General features: G+C 43.3%; 1 protein-coding gene across 7 annotated transcripts in view; it reads left to right on the plus strand.

Annotated features, from left to right (window-relative positions):
• The first annotated feature begins 11,559 nt into the window (after window positions 1-11,559).
• MTMR3 (myotubularin related protein 3) overlaps window positions 11,560-15,192 on the plus strand; it is a 137,455-nt gene continuing 133,822 nt past the window's right edge. For 4 of the 7 annotated variants that reach the window (XM_029923021.1, XM_029923023.1, XM_029923019.1 and 1 more), the window contains exon 1: window positions 11,560-11,773. The gene's annotated coding sequence lies outside the window, so the exon portion shown is untranslated. The remainder of the gene's footprint in view (window positions 11,774-15,192) is intronic. The other 3 variants (XM_029923025.1, XM_029923026.1, XM_029923027.1) reach the window with 1 other exon arrangement.

Raw genomic sequence — 15,192 nt, forward strand, 5'->3', positions numbered from 1 at the left:
TTCCTTTGGAACATCACTAGGTCTATCAGCATATGAAGGCTCTGAGAAGTTTGACAGCAAAGAAGATAACCTGGTTATCTATTGGGAACTCAGCATATTCCCAATTTATTCAGCTAAGAAACTTGTTTAAAAATTTTATTTATTTATTTGGGAGGGGGCACAGAGAAAGAGGGAGAGAGAGAATCCCAAGCAGACTCAGTGCTGTCAGAGAAGAGCCCAATGCAGGGCTCAAACCCAAAAACAAACTATGAGACTATGACCTGAGCTGAAGCCAAGAGTCTTAACACCCAAACCACTGAGCCACCCAGGTGCCCCTCAGTTAGGAAGCTCCTTTTTTTTTTTTTTTTTTGATGATAGCTACGTCATATCATACCCCAGAGACATTTGGAAAATTCTGAAGTTGTAGGCCAGTAATTTGGTTTGAAACTGGCCAGGTCACTTTTTTTGTTGTCGGACCACAAGCAAGTCACCCAGCTTCTCTGAGACTCATTGTGGAAAGTGAGAACTCATTTCTACTTGCATATATGTCTCTGATTCTGTTTCCTGCCTTTAGAGCCACATTTCCCACCGATGCATTCCCCATTGGCAATCTTCCATAATGTTGGACTGGGGGAAGAGGATGTTTGGGCTTTATTTTTTCTCCTTGGTTGAATATAATTCTGTAATTTCCCAAAAGACTGAAGACTCCAGATCATACAGGCTTCCCTTTTGTATCATATGTGTCCTGATGAAGGAGGATGGAGTGGTTTGGGTTCTAGAATACTGAACCTTAAAAAGTCAAGAACGTAGGACTCAGGGAGATAGATGGAATACATCCAATAAAAGGATTTGTCAACATTGAGAGACTTGTTGGAACAAGGTTGATTATTTCCTAGAGGTGCTGATGAAGGAATTTGTAATATTAAAAGAATGCAACCGTTGTGGAATCCAGCCTGTGCTCTATGATTAACACAGCATTAAATCATAGAATTTCAGCAAGGGTCTAGTCTTAGAATGAATAGTAAGCTTGCCTCACTATGCCCAAATAACCCTATATTTGCTCCAATTGGTTGGTCCAATGAGTAGGTCAGGTCTCTTCTCTCTCTGGGTCTTTGTTTTTTGTTTTTTTTTTTAATTTTTTTTAATGTTTTATTTATTTTTAATACAGAGAGAGAGCATGAGAGGGGGAGGGGCAGAGAGAGAAGGAGACACAGAACTGGAAGCAGGCTCCAGGCTCTGAGCTAGCCGCCAGCACAGAGCCTGACACGGGGCTCGAATCCGAACCCACGAACGTGAGATCTGACCTGAGCCGAAGTCGGAGACTTAACCGACTGAGCCACCCAGGCGCCCCACTCTCTCTGGGTCTTTGGATGTCCTGTTCCATCTCCCTGAACTACCCTTTCTCTTTGTTGGATTAATTCCTACCTTTCTTTCCTTTTGTTTTTTAAGTTTATTTTTGAGAGAAGAGAAAGAGGGAGAGAGAAAGAGAAAGAGATCAAGCAGGAGAAGGGCAGAGAGAGAGCAAGAGAGGGAGACTTAGGATCTGAAGTGGGCTCTGCACTCTTAGTGTAGCTGATATGGATCTTTGAGCCCCAATGTGGGGCTCAAACTTACGAAACGTGAGATTATGACCTGAGTCTAAGTCAGATGCTTAATCGACTGAGCCACCCAGGCACCCCACTCCTACCTTTCCTTCCAATCTCTGCATCAATGTTACCTGCCCCCCACCAAGTGTGGGGTAGGTTCCCTACATAACTGCTGCCATAAATCCTGTATCTTCTCCGTCAGAGCACTAACGTGGCCTTCTGTTGACTTTGAATTGTCAAATAGACTGAGTCCCAAGAAAGCAGAGCTGGTTTTCTCTTGTCACTCTTGTCACTGTTGCAACTGCAGAACTTGGCATGATACCAGACAAAGGGGCGGGGGGTACATTAGCAACAAAGATTGACTGAGTGTGTATACTCTTTGAATTCCTTGGTTTTCAGACACTTTGGGTAAACTGAGACAGCTTCACAGACTTTGTAGAGGTTTGGTAGGGCTAGAATAGGACTGATATTGTTTGATACTAGGTGTGAGACTCTATTTAATACCTTTCAACTATTTGTGGGTTTGTTTGTAAGTTTATTTATTTGAAGGGGAGAGGGGCAGAGAGAGAGCATCCCTGACAGGCTTCTTGCTATCAGTGCAGAGCCCAATGAAGGGCTCGGTCTTACCAACTGTGAGATCATGAGCTGAGAGAAAATCAAGAACTGACGGAACCACCCAGGTGTCCCTTAAAGATTTTATTTTGTTGATTTTTTAAAGTTTATTTATTTATTTTGGAGAGGGAGGGGAAGAGAGAGAGTGAGAGAGAGAGAGAATCCCAAGCAGGCTCTGTGGTGTCAGGGTAGAGCCTACGCTGGGCTCAACCCCACAAACTGGGAACCTATGACCTGAACTGAAATCAAGAGTCAGATACTTAGCTGACTGAACCACACAGGCACCTCAAATATTTTATTTTTAAGTAATCACTACACTCAACATGGGGCTCGAATGCACAACCCCAAGATCAAGAGTCACACGCTTCAATGACTGAGCCAGCTATGTGCCCTGATACCCCTCAACCACTTCTTAAATAACTTAATTCCTTCCCAACAGAGCTTCCATAGCTTTATTTCAGTCTTTCTTGTCATCACTGTAGAGGTTAAGACTGTTTCGTAGAATTATTTTATAACAAATGGGATCTTGGGGCAGAAGAAAATTTATCTAACTCTCAGGGGTTGTAGAAATGTGGACCTTTGGACCTTGGATTTAAATGAGCCAGCAAATCCCTGCTAATTCTCTTCCCTTGCTGGGTCTTGTCTGCTTCATATTTAGCAAAGGAGAAAGCCAGCCTGTGTCATCCATGATTTATGCCCTGCTGTTTGCTCTCTTCCCCTAGAACATTAAACACCCGAGCTGAGAGGGAAGAAGAGGTAATCTCAGGATGCCTGACTGCCAGACCAGTGGCTGGAACAGGCTCTCTGCTCTGGCTGGGGGGTGGGATGGGGGGGTGGGGAGGAGATTGAAATGAGGGGGGGGAAAAAAAAGAAAGAAAAAGAAAAAGACCCATGGGGCTTCCATGTAAAAGGAACAAGGGAGTCTCTGTTTGCTTCAACCTCTGCAAAAACCATTGGCCCCTGTGCCAAGAGACCTGAGGGCTTGCTTTATTTGTTTACTGAGTGCTTTTCCTGTCTCTGGGTCTCAGTTTCCCCAGCTTGCAGAAGGTCTGAATGTCCTGAGCTCCCCACGGCCTCTGGGTCCTAGAGCTAGTTAGTGGAACCACCTTGCATGGAGTGTAGTGAAGTGGTTAACCATGTGGACCCCAGCTCCACCTTCTCACTGGCTGTGTGGCTCTGGGCAAGCTCCTTACCTCTCAGAGCCTCATCAGTGTGATGGGGTTAATGGTAGGAGCTTCCTCATTGGGTTGCTGGGAATTAAAGCTCCTGGGGGTACTGGTATGGAGCCAGCACTTAATAAGAGTCAGTTATTATTGGGGTTGTTGTTCCTTTGCTGGTCTCCAACCTTGGCCTTGGTATCCCTCTACCTGAGTTCCCTGCTTGGGGCCTGGCTGGTTCGGGCAGAGCGTCCCTGCCAGCACCTGGAAATTCTGGGCAAAAGGGAGGAGGAGGCCTTTTCAGTGGATTCTGGTTCTATTTGTGGCTGCAAGTTGGCCCAGGCTGCAGGGAAGCTTCGGGTAGAGCAAGCGGGCACTGAGAGGGGTGTGTTGTCTTACATGGGAGAGGGTGGAGAGAGGAGAGGGAGAAGAGAGGGAGGGGAAATGGAGAGAAGAAGGGAAGGCCTCCTTTTGCTTCCCATAGTCTCCCACCTCCCCATTCCTTTGTATCCTCTTCTTGCCAGTTTCATTTTCTCTGCCTTCCCTAGGGGAATTCACAAGTGGGGGGGGCACTGACCTTTCAAAGGTGGATTTAGTTATTAACACCAAGCAATCCATCAATCCAGTTAACACACTGTTACCAACCAACAGCATTGATTTTTCTCCAGCTGAAGTGGGATTTGTATTTCCCAATGGAATATTCGGGGTATTTGTTAAGGCGTGAGTGGTGTCTAAACTACCAATTGCCTGTATCATTTATCAAAGTGTAGAAGAAACATCCTAATTTTCCCACTGGAACCCCTCCCTTGCTTCCACATGGCCAAGAAGGTGTTTTAGCTTCTTAACCTCTCTGGGCTTCAGTTTCTTCATTTATGATATTGGTGAGGGGGCATGCCAGAGAGACACAGTTAGAGTCCTTTCCAGCTGCAGTTCTGTGATTCTCTGATGCAATAATCAAACAAAGTGAAGCTGGATCCTTTAATCAGAGGATAGTTGGTAGGACTGGGAGGCTCCAGTGAGGATGACATTCCACCCTATCATTTTCTGGATGAGAAAACTGAGGCCCTGAGGGTGGAGTCAGGTCAGTGAGTCAGTGGCTCAGCTGGGTCAGGAATCCAGGCTTCCCACCTCCTTCTGTGACACTGGACTCTCAGGTACCTCTCTCTGGAAAGCGGATGGGAAGTACATCTACCAAGCACTACTGCACATGTGTTCACTCATTACCTGGGCAATAATTCATTTTCAAGATGAAATTACCCATATAGTAAGTTATGGTGGCAAGTTTGTCTAATTAAAAAAGTTAATCACTATTTGAGTGTTTCTGAAAGTCCAATCATTTGGGTAATATCCTTATGAATTTTTGACACAATCAGCTTTGTACTAATATTGACTTTTGTTAAAAAACAAAATTCAACCAAGTAAATTTGAACATCTGGCTTTATTAAGCAATTCATGAATTGGGTAGCATCCCTTCTAGCAAGTAGAGAGGGGCTCAGAGGAGCTGTATAAAATGGAAGGTTTTTTTAGGAAGGAGAGTGGACTAAGGAAGTTATTACCAAAGGAAACATCTTTTGGGGGGAAGGGAATGCAGGGTTTCTATTATGCAGATTATTTTATTAGTGCTGATCCCGACATTTCAGATTGACTTCTAAAAGATCACATTCCTGGGGCACCTGGTTGGTTCAGTTCATGTAACGTGTGACTCTTGAACTCTGGGTCATAGGTTTCAGAACCACCTTGGGCATAGAGCTTACTGAAAAAAAAAAAGAAGAAGAATGTCACATTCCTGTTCAATCTTGGTTTTGGCACCAAAAACAAAAACAAACAAAAAAACAAAACAAAAAATAAATAAAAGGTCATGTTCCTGGGAGAGGCTGAAACCGTTAAACTAAGTCTTTGGTTTTCTGTTGAGCGGGGCAAATGACTTCATTCTGGGCTTGTTTCTTTATTTAACACTTCACAGTTTTCCTTAAATCAGTTCATCATTTTATAGAAATAAATTTAGTCTCATCCTAAGCAATGATGCCTGTGATATCTGAATTTGGTTATATTCTACCAAATATATATTAAATAGCTATTTAAGCAAAAAAAAAATCTAAGTATGAAATACCTTTGCAATTGAGAAATTCCTGTGAATACTTTAGATTAGTAATTTTCAAATTTGTTAGTTTCTTTACAATTATTGAAAATCCTGGGGTGCCTGGGTGGCTCAATGGGTTAAGTGTCTGACTCTTGATTTCAGCTCAGGGCATGATCTTGCAATTTGTGGGTTCAAGCCCCATGTGAGGCTCTGCACTGGCACTGTGAAGCCTGCTTGGGATTCTCTCTCTCCCTCTCTATCTCTCTGACCCTCCCTCCCCTGCTCGTGCTCTCTTTCTTTCTCAAAATAAATAAATAAACATTTAAAACAACTAAAAAAATTATTGAAGATCCTAAGGAGATTTTGTTTATGTAGGTTATGTTGATTGATATTTATCTTGTTAGGAATTAAAACTGACAAGATATAAAATTATTTATTAATTTAGAAAAGTAGCATGACTTAGGGGTGCCTAACTGGCTCAGTTGGTAGAGTGTGCAACTCATGATCTTGGGATCATGAACTTGAACCCCCAATTGGGTTGTAGAGCTTACTTAAAATTTTTTTTAATGACTAAAAAAACAGTAGCATGATTAAAAAATATAATTTGGGGGCGCCTGGGTGGCTCAGTTGGTTAAGAGTCCGGCTTCGGCTCAGGTCATGATCTCACGGTTCATGGGTTCGAGCCCTGCTTCGGGCTCTGTGCTGACAGCTAGCTCAAAACCTGGAACCTGTCTTCGGATTCTGTGTCTCCCTCTCTCTCTGACCCTTCCCTGCTCACACTGTCTCTCTCTGTCTCTCAAAAAAAAAAAAAATTTAAAGAACATAAAAAATATATATAATTTTGTAAATCCATGACATGTTAACACAAGTAACATATCTTTGTGAAAAATAACTCTGTTTTCCAAAACAAAAAAAATTAATGAGTATGGCATTGTTTTATGAAGTTTCAGGTCTCATTAAAGCTTAACTTAATAGAAAAATTCTGCATTTTCATTTCTGCTTTTGCATTCAGTCTGTGGCAATTTGTTTTAGTTGAAGTACATGAAGACAATCCGGCCTCATACTATTTAGATAACTGTGAATATTCTTTTTGACACTACACTAAAACTTGATAAATGGTAGGTTTTTCTTTTTTCCCATATTTTAAGTATTTATTTATTTTTGAGAGAAAGAGAGAATCAGAGCTAGAGTAGGGCAGAGAGAGGGGGAGACAGACACAGAAACTGACGCAGGCTCCAGGCTCTGTGCTGACAGCTCAGAGTCCTGGGGCTCAAACTCATGAACCATGAGATAAAGACCTGAGCCCAAGTTGGAGGCTTAACCAACTCTTATTTTAGAGTTATGAATGTGTTTTGGAACTGAATAGAGGTGGTAGTTGCACAACACTGTGAATGTTATGAAATGTTACAGAATTGGTCACTTTATTTAAATTTCTTTTTTCTTTTTAAAAGTAATCTCTACACCCAACATGGGGCTTGAACTCACAACCTGGAGATCAAGAGTTACTTGCTCCACCAACCAGCCAGAAAGGCACCCCAGAATTGGTTACTTTAAAATGGTTAATTTTATATTATGTGAATTTTACTTCAATAAAAAAAGTTTAAGAAAAAGTGTGTTAGCAGCACCTGGGTGGCTCAGTCAGTTGAGTGTCCAACTTTGGCTCAAGTCATGATTTCATGGTTCATGAGTTCAAGCCCACTGCTGTCAGCTTGGAGCCCACTTCAAATCCTCTGTCATCCCCCCTTCTCTGCTCTATCCCCCTTCAAAAATAAATAAACATTAGGGGTGTCTGGGTGGCTTAGTCGGTTAAGTGTTTGACTTGGGCTCTGGTCATGATCTCATACTTCATGAGTTCAAGCCCTGCATCAGGCTCTGTGCTGACAATTCAGAGCCTGGAGCCTGCTTCAGATTCTGTGTCTCCATCTCTCTCTGTCCCTCCCCTGCTTGCACTCTGTCTCTTTCTCTCTCTCTCAAAAATAAATAAACATAAAGTATAATAAAATAAACATAAAAAAATAAAAAAGTGCTTTATGTGTAATTTCCATTTCATCACACAGAATATGAAAAAGACTTGTATCCAAATATCTAGAGTTAATAAAATTAGATCTTTATTTATGCTTCCTCAAAGATATTACTTTTTAAAGATTTTAATTTTTAATATATTTTTAAGTTTAATATATATTTTTCATATATTTTAAAGTTTATTTATTTATTTTGAGAGAGAGAGAGAGTAAGACAGTGAGAGTGGGATAGGGCAAACACAGAGAGAGAGAATTCCAAGCAGTGTCCGTGCTGTCAGCACAGAGCCCAATGCAGGGCTCAAACCCCTGAACTGTGAGATCATGACCTAAGAGAAAATCAAGAGTCTGATGCTTAACCAACTGAGCCCCCCAAGCACCCCTTAAGACTTTATTTTTAATTGAAATCTAGTTCCCCAATGTTAGGCTAGAACTAACAACCTGGAGCTCTAGAGTCACATGCTGTAGTATTCACTAAGCCAGCCAGGTGTCTCTCAAAGATATTCGTAAGGAAATCATCATTTTGTTTACTACCAGTGCATGTAAGTGAAGACTACAATGGCCCCTAATACAGATGATACCACTGCCTTGATTTGTGCCTCCAATCTTACCACTACTGCTTTTGTATCACCAGTGCAAATGGCAACATGGTTAAAAAAATTAAGTAATTTCTTCTTTTAGACAATTTTGACCCATGAAAGTCTCAGGGTTCTACAGAGACATGTGAGCCACACTTTGTGGACACTGCTCTATGTTGAATCGTAGTTGAGCTGACCACTCCAGCTATAGGGGTACAGTGTGGTGCCTGGAAAACACCTGGAGATGTTGAATCACATAAACATGATTCTAGTTTCTAGCTGACCCTGGGCAAGTGGTTCCTCAAAACCTGAGATCCCCAGGTATCCCTGTCTGCTATGTGGGTTGGGAGACCAAGGAGATGCTGAAGAGTTGAGTTTAGAAATAATCCACACAAAGAAAGTTCATTGAAAAGGAAGTGACTTTAAGTAGCAGGATCTAGTGTTGTAAAGGCTGCAGTTGGGCGAAGGGGGCGGGGGCGAGGGTGTTGAGGGGGTTCTGCCTTTCAGGGCCCTGCAAGACCTCAGGAAGCCTCTGTCAATCAACTTTTCCATCTGTCTTAGGCTACTTCAAAGAGTCCTTGAACAGCTGGAAGAACATTTTCAGCTTTGAAAACAGTGGGGGCGGGGAGGGGGGCGCCGGGAAGGATGCTGAAAGGGTAGCAGGAGGAGGGGAAGAAGGTCAGGTGGGTAGAAAAGGGTGCCTCACATGAGAAATAGGGCAGTGAGAAGCCCTCCCTGAGCCTGGATTGGTTTTCTCTCTCTTTTCTTGATTTACTGCACAAAGTTTAAGGTTTTGTGTTCAGCCAAAGCCCAAGAGGAATCCCATCCACTGGTTTGGCTTTTCATAGGGTACAAATAGTTTTCAAACTCGTTACCTTAAAGAATCCTTACATAATTCTGTAAAGTGAGCAGAAAAGTGATAATGACCCCACAGCGCCAATGAGGAAACCGAGGTATAGAAAAGGGAAATAGAGAACAAGTATGTGGAGGCACCAAAATTCAAAAGTACTTTAGACTCAAACCAGCTTTCTTTCCATTGCCTTTTTTTTTTAAGGCCCTTCTCAAAGTGAGTTCTCAAGGCCACACAGCAGTTTTCTCTTTCTTATTTAAAGACAATTTACTAAGGTCTGCTTAAGGATAAGCAGGTGGGCAGCAGTGGGGATGATGTGTAGAAGTTTAAAAATATGGTTGCAGAATCAAATCATCTGAGTTCAAATTCTGGCTTTTACACCTCCTCTTGTGTAAAATCGGGTAGAGTAACAATACTTGCCCATAGGGTTGTTAAGATTACATTAGATATACATGTAAAATGCTCACATAGTGTCAGCACAATATTAAGGTGCAATCCTAACATATAGCTAACATGCTGTTACGAGACTAAGGACACACAAATAGTGATTTCAGAGAAATTCCTTCCATGTCGTATATTGTGGTTGAGGATTCATTTCAAAATTCCTTGGCCCAGGTTAAAAGATAAATATGATGATATTCTGCCTAGAAAAGAACTCCAAGTCATAGGCCAACAGGTACCTCTTTCCCTGTGGGTTTCACGGGACCTTTGGGATTGGCTGAATCTTTGCCGCTAGCCACGTCATTGGAAACTAGCCAGCCTATGGGCGGGCTGTCCTTGAGTCAGATGCCAACTTTAATTCAATCAGAGGCTACTCAACTATGAAAACCCTTTAGCCTTTGCCTGAGTAGAGGCCTGAGTAGCAGCACATGAAGGCTAGAGGGTAAGAACTGGATGGGAACCTTGTTTTATCAGACAACTGGAGAAACAGGTGGGAAATCTCTTTGTCATTCATCTATTCTATGTACTTACTATTTCCTCTCTCAATCCATAAAGGCTATAATCATATAACAGAAAGGGAAAATCAGGCGAATAAAATATAATTAAAAGTGCAAAGTTGTGGGGCACCTGGGTGGCTCAGTAGGTTGAGTCTCAAGACATCAGCTTGGGTCATGATCTCAGGGTTGGTGAGTTTTGGCCCCATGTTGGGCCTTGCACTGATGAGTACAGAGCCTTCTTAGGATTCTCTATCTCCCTTTCTCTCTTTGCCCCTACCCCACTCATCCTTTCTCTCTTTCAAAAGTAAATAACGTTAAAAAAATGCAAAGTTGAGATGGGAGAGAAAACCATAGTTAATATATGGACCAGAATGGCTAATAGTAAGGGTATCATTGAGCTTCAGAATTAGGCTTGGGGTTTTGGGAAGTCAAGGTGAAAAGATGCACAATCAGCTGCACAAACACTAATTATCAGAAAGGAAGGATACTCGATTCTCTGGGAATACAGCAAAGCCTTTCCTACCTTTGAACTTTAATGTAATTTTTTACTTGGGATTTTATTTTGGGTGATGATGCATGAAGGGCAGGGCAGGGCAGTACAGTCCAGTTTTTGAAAACATACGTTTTGTCGTCATTTGGGTTTGGCTTTGAATTTTGTTTCAGAGCATCTTATTTTGGGCCGCATTTTCTTCATTTCTAAAATGGAGATAATAGGGGCACCTGGGTGGCTCAGCCAGTTAAGCCTCTGATGTGAATTCGGGTCATGGTCTAGCAGTTCATGGGTTGGAGTCACCCCCGAGCCTGCTTCGGATTCTGTCTTTCACTCTCTCTGCCCATTCCTCACTTGTTCTCTCTCTCTCAAAAATAAACTTAAAAAAAAAAAACTAAAATGGAGATAATAGCATCTACCTAGTAAAGCTGTAAAGATTCAATAAGATGAATTGTATGACTAAAATTAGATGTTAATCAAGAAATTTGCCCAATTCTTGCCATGTGCAGTTTAGTTGCAGGGATAGAGTGATGAATAAAACAAGAATTTTATCTTCCAGAAGATTTTACTTTGGAATGGGATAGAAAGACCATAAACAGGAAGGATGGATAAATAATTGCAGAGAGTGCTGTGGAGGAAATATAACAAATGCAAACAAGTATTTCATCTGACTAGTTCTCTTAGCTATTTTCCAGAAAAGTCAAGGGTATACCATTGAAATGCAACTCTGAAGTTAATCTGTTAGGGTCTGAAATAATTCTGGTTTGTAGAATTCTTCCACAGGCTACTGGTGATAGGGTACAATTTTTGTTTGTTTGAAAATTCATTTCTTCCAGCTGAGCTTCAGCTGAAGCAGTTTGAAATTGTATTCGGAGTAGAGCCTTGAGCACATTGTACTTACGTGGATTACATTAAATTAGATTTAGTTTTACCATAACTACAGGTGAAAGATACTGCTATTCTAGCTTATTGGTTAATAGAGTGAGGCTTTGTCTCTATCAGGGCTCTAGAGCAGGGAAAAGATGCCTCCCCCAAATGTAGGGCCACCATTCGTTTTCTTCTTTGCCTATTTCCCACCCGTTTCTGAATTCTTAACCTGGATTTCTCTGTCAGTCTCCCCCATCCCTCCATAGAGCGCATTCCGCTGGAGTGCAGCCCCGCCCACCTCCCGGGGCGTGGCCATCGGTCCGGGCCCCGCCCTTGCCCAACCTGCAAACGCTTGCCTTCTTTTCCCAACCGCGCATCAGGGCCCGAGCGTGCGCGCGCGCCCCCGCTCGCGGCCCGGCTTGGCGTCAGGAGCGCGCTCTGTGTGGCCGCTGCCGCCATGTTGTTGTGGTTGTGAGAAGGCGGTGGCGGCGGCGGAGGAGCAGCCGGACTAGACGCTCCAGCGGCCCAGGCGCTGCCCCCCGCCGGCCCTGGCTGAGGGCCTAGTGGGGTGGCGGAGGAGGCCGTGCCGTGGCGGGCCTCGCCATGTCCTGCCGCCCGGTAAGAACGCCCCCCCTCCCCTCTTCTCCGGGTGTAAGGAGGGGCTGGAGGAGGGGCCGGCTTCGGCCCCGGCGCAGCGGCTGTCACCCTCTGAGGAGGCGGAGGCCCGCGGGGGGCTGGGGACGCGTGCGTGGCCCGGGGAGAGGTGTCCTGGGCGGCGGCCGCGGCCGCCAGGGGGAGGCGTGGGGAGTGGGAGCGCAGCGGCCCTGTCCGGCTCGGCCCGACCCTCGGCGCGGGGGAGGCGGGGTCCCAGGCCCGGGCGGCCATCCCAGACCTGGTGCGGACGGGCCCATGGGGCTAGGGTTGTGAAGTGCTACCCTCGGAGCGTACGGGGAAGTGCCCGTCGACCCCCGGGAGGTGAGTGTATGCTCCCCGGCCCCCCGTTTCCAGACCGGGTCTGTGGGAGTCTGCTGTGGCGAGAGACTGGACGAAGGTCGGGGGCCAGCGGAGCCCCTAAGGCAAGCGGTGAGGGCCCGGGACTTGTGGGAAGGAGGAGTGGCCGACTGTGCATCAGGGCATCCTCCTGACCTGGTAGCACTTGGGTGGGAAGGATGGTTCGGAGGCGGCTGAGAGCTCAGGGCACACTGGGTCAGACAGCTCCGCGAAAGATTTTTATTTCTCAAGTAGAAATTGTGTTGCTTCGGACTCCTGCGATAATATTGTTGCTTGTACTTTTGGCTGGAAAACTTAACTCAAAATAATGGGTAAATTTTATAGGCACTTTAATAAACTTCTCAGGGGTCTGGTAATCTTGTCTGTGAGTTTTGCACTTAATCTACTGTTAGCTGTTGATGGTAAGTGTCTTCTCCAGCCTGAGGCCTAAGTTCCTGATTGGTTTAATATCTTGACATTCACTGTATCTGATGGAATCTGATTTTGCCCACCGAAGAAAACCGGGCATAGTCTTCTAGTTGAGGTTCAACTTCGTTTCTCATAATGTTGACGGTGATGCCATCCAAGGCTTGGGTTGAATTACACGAAATAGTTTTTTACGTTAAACATTTGTGATTTGTACTTGGAGAGGTGATAGGGACTTTATTCTTTCAGGTTAAAGGCTGTTTCTGTAGGGTCAAAGACATGATCTATGTTATTTTTGCTTGGAGACCCAAATAAGGTGGGTTGGTAGCATGCAGAAAGTCTTGCCTAATAGAGCCTGTGACTTTGGTGGGTCACAGAGTTTACAGAATGACAGTTTTGAGTAAACCTAGTACAGTGTATGATATTAAACTAAATTTGGAGGGTTCCAGAATTTTAAATTGGCTGCCTGTGATGGCCTCTTTTAGCTCTAATTCCCTCCCTCATTTTCAGGTGACCCAGAGTGGTTAAACTGACCAGCATGGTGGTACAGCCCCACTTGTGGTTAATAGCAAGCCCTAGGAGAACCCATGTTTCACAGCTTGTAGATTGGGTTTTTTAGTTCAGTGGTTACCTAAACACAGTCATCAGAAATAGTATGGACTGTCTTAAATGTTGATTCCTAAGCTCCATGCAGGGCCTGGTGAATAAAAATCTCTGCGGGTGGGGCATGGGAATCCATCCTTACACAGCTCCCTGAATAATTCTGGTCAGCCAGGTTTGTGAACCTGTGAAAGCTTTAGGTCACCTTTGGTATTCCAGAAGATTCCCATTAATTAGGACTTCTGAGAGTGCTTTTAATTCTTTATAGAGCTTTAATTCTTACAGGGAAGAAGGGGAAGCCTGAGAAGCCTAAACCTGAAGATTGAGCATCTCTTAAAATATAATGGATTTAGATAGGGGAATCAGATTTGTTGCCAGAAGTTATTTGTTCAAGTCTTTGGGAATACACTTCATAATATTAGATGCTGCCTGACTGGAGGTATATCTAGAGATATAGCAAAAGATCCATGGGGAAAAAAGGAGAGTGAGAGGCAGTAGGTCTACTTCTGGTTCACAAAGGAGTCCATGGAATATGCTTCCCAACATCTCAGTCAACATCATGGTTGCTTCTAAGTCATCTGACTCAGGTTTCTAGTAAAGTGAGGGTAAGGTGGGTAAGTTACCAGTCATTTGATATGAGAGTTGTACACCAGGAAGCTTTATTGTGGATTGTGAAAAGTTCTTAAAACTTGCCCCAGGTCATGAAGAATGGTAGAGTCAGCTTAAAAAAATATATATTTTTTTAAGTTTATTTAGAGAGAGAGTGCACTCGAGCGCATGCATGGGGAGAAAGAGAGGGAAGAGAGAGAGAGAGAATCTCAAGCAGGCTCAGCAGCTGATGCAGGGTAGGGCTTGAACCCCTGAACCGTGACATCATGATCTGAGCTGAAACCAAGAGGTGGATGCTTCACTGACTGAGCAGCCTAGGTGTCTGGTAAAGTCAGTTTTTAATTCTTTTGTAGTTCTGATTAACACTTTCTGTGGTAAAGTGGAATATGAATTACCCAAGAGGTATTCATATTATGCAGGGGATGTGGTGAGGTTCAATTTAAATTTGGAAGAATTGGCAGAAAATGTTATAGTTATGTAAAGTGGTGAAGGAGTTTGGTAAACATTCTGTCAAATCATGGAGTAGTATTTTAGAGAAGTGTATCCAGTTGTCCAGTTTGAGAGTCAGAGGCTCTCTCTGTTTTGTTTTCTTGGTGTCTTCAGTACTTAGCGTAGTTCCTAGCATATATTGTGCTCTCAGATATTTGTTGAGCAAATGGATAGTAGTTAACATTAGGAAAAAAGTTATGGTGGTTGATAACATTAGTTATTAAAAGCTACTTAATATCTTGCATTGGATTAGAGAGTCAGTTTTAGCCCATGTGGTTTGGAATTTTGAGATTCCTTCAAGAGGCTCTATATTCTAGGGGCTCCTGGATAGCTTAGTTGGTAGAGCATGCTTGCTACTCTTGATCTCAGGGTTGTAAGTCAGAGCCCCACATTGGGTATAGAGATTACTTAAAAATAAAATCTTTAGAAAACATCATCTTTTTAGTCGTCGTAAACTACCCTGTCCCCAGTTTTTGGGTCTTAAATGTGTCTTAACTTTTTTAGGTGTAGTGGCCCTTTTTAGTAACATTTTATTGATGCAGAGACATTTAGAATAACGGGAGCTGTAGACGACAGATTCTGTCATTAATTGACTATGTGCCTGCTGTTAGGAGTGTCATTTCTCTGATCTGTTTTCTTATTTATGTAATTAAAGGCCTGTACTTGATCTCAAGTAGTTTCCTCAGCCAGATTCTGCAAGTCTTTTTTTCTTTTTTTTAAAAAGAATTATTATAGGCAGCTCTTTCTGCCCATGAGTCTTGTCCCCATGCCATAGTAAAAATCATCTTTTTTTGTACCAAAAAACAAAAGCAAATATATATTTATTTTTTTAGGTAAGCTCTACACCCAGGATAGGGCCTGAACTTGTGACCCCCAAGAACAACAGTTGTGGGCTCTAACAGGCGCCCCTCTGCAAATCATTA

The sequence above is a fragment of the Suricata suricatta genome, chromosome 14 (assembly GCF_006229205.1).
Source record: "Suricata suricatta isolate VVHF042 chromosome 14, meerkat_22Aug2017_6uvM2_HiC, whole genome shotgun sequence".
NCBI lineage: Eukaryota > Metazoa > Chordata > Mammalia > Carnivora > Herpestidae > Suricata > Suricata suricatta.